Below are 1,788 nucleotides of genomic sequence, written 5' to 3'. Positions count from 1 at the left end.
CTTTAGTTTTGAATTCCATAGCTATTTAATCCTTATAGCTACTAGGATTCAACTTTTTTATTTTATTCGATTTAGTCCTTCTCATAATTAAACACTTAGTCGATAAAATTTTCATATCAAAATTTTCACATAACATGTCTATCATAATATGGACCATATAATAAAATAAAAATGAATTTTATTTTCGAGTCAGATTTGTGGTCCCAAAATAACTATTCTGATTTCACTAAAAAATAGGCTTTTACACATCAGTGGAATTATCTCGAGACAAGTTTTTGGCGCCGTTGTCAGGGAGTGTTATTTTAATAATTATTTCTAAAATTATTTTTACAATTTGGTTTTATTTTTTATTATTTTTAACTTAAGTAATTTTTGTGATTTTCTTTTCAATTATTTATGAGAATTGATCGAATTATTGACTTACTCCCAGTAAACCCTGAAATCGAGCAGACATTCAGAAAAAGAAGATGAGAGAGACAAGCTCAGAGACAAGCTACAAATAGAATCCTAATCAAAATCAAGATCAAGGAAATGGACCCGCTTATGCTCGAAATCCAGTCCTTGTTGCTGATGATAGGGACTGAGCCATAAGACAGTATGTTGTGCCTATTTTCAATGAGCATAATCCAAGCATTGTTAGACCCGAGATCGAGGCACCATAGTTCAAGTTAAAACCCGTAATGTTTCAGATACTTCACCTTAGATTGTTTATGGAGGTGAGTGATTCTTTTAAGGTGGTCGAATTAATTAATGATGCACTAAGGCTGAAATTGTTCCCATACTCACTAAGGGATAGAGTTACAGCATGGTTAAATTCATTGTCACCCGATTCAGTTTCTACATGGCAAGAGCTAGCAAAACACCTCCAATTGAAATATTCTCCACCTAGCAAGAATGTTAAGTTGCAGAATGAGATTACTACTTTTTAGCAGATGGATGATGAATTTTTGTATGAGGCGTGGAAAAGATTTAAAGAGTTATTAAGAGAATGCCCTCACCAAAGGATTCCTTATTACATCCAGTTGGAGTCATTCAATAATGGTCTCAATGCACACACCAGGATGGTGATAGACACTTCAGCAAATAGTGCTTTCCCTTCTAAGTCATATAACGAGGCTTACAAAATCATAGAGAGAATCGCCAGTAACAACTACCAATGGCCAACCAACCGAGCAACTTCTGGAATATGAGTAGTAAGAGTACATGAAGTGGATACTCTCACCTCACTTGTAGCTCAATGCTTAAGAATTTTACTGCTAACGATCATAATAATGTTGCAACTCAGCCACCAAGTCAATTTGAAACCATTTCTTGTGTATAATATGTGGATGGACACTTGTCTGAGAATTTCTCATCAAACCCAAAGCCCATTTATTACGTAGAAAATCAAAATCAGCAAAACAAATAAGCAAGGACCACAATCCAACTTTTATAACCCTTTATGGCAGAACCATCCAAATATTTCTTGGAGTAATCAAGGAGTTGGACCTAGTAATACCTACTTGCAACCCAGACCAAACCACCATCAAGATTTTCGTAGCAAGTTCAAAAACCACCTCAAGTCGAACCTTACAAAAGGTTGGAGAACTTGTTTATGTATATGGCAAAGAATGACACTACTTTGGGAAATTTAGAGAATCAAGTTGGCCAACTAGCCACTATACTTCAAAACAGACCACAAGGAGCTTTGCCTAGTGATACCCAAAATCGAAGAGTTTTGGGCAAAGAACACTGTAAGGCAGTCGCGTTACGAAGTGGGAAAACCTTGGAACCTAAAGTGTTTGAGAT

General features: G+C 35.6%; 1 non-coding gene across 1 annotated transcript; it reads right to left on the bottom strand.

The window, feature by feature from the left end:
• Positions 1–899: 899 nt before the first annotated feature.
• On the bottom strand, positions 900–1,006 carry LOC128291042 (small nucleolar RNA R71). Its single transcript, XR_008280819.1, has one exon. It is a non-coding gene; the product is annotated as a small nucleolar RNA R71 (small nucleolar RNA).
• Positions 1,007–1,788: the final 782 nt, after the last annotated feature.

This window comes from Gossypium arboreum, chromosome 3 (genome assembly GCF_025698485.1).
Source record: "Gossypium arboreum isolate Shixiya-1 chromosome 3, ASM2569848v2, whole genome shotgun sequence".
In the NCBI taxonomy this organism is placed as follows: domain Eukaryota; kingdom Viridiplantae; phylum Streptophyta; class Magnoliopsida; order Malvales; family Malvaceae; genus Gossypium; species Gossypium arboreum.
The sequence above is the reverse complement of the archived record's forward strand: the minus strand, read 5'-3'. Positions and strand labels throughout refer to the sequence as shown.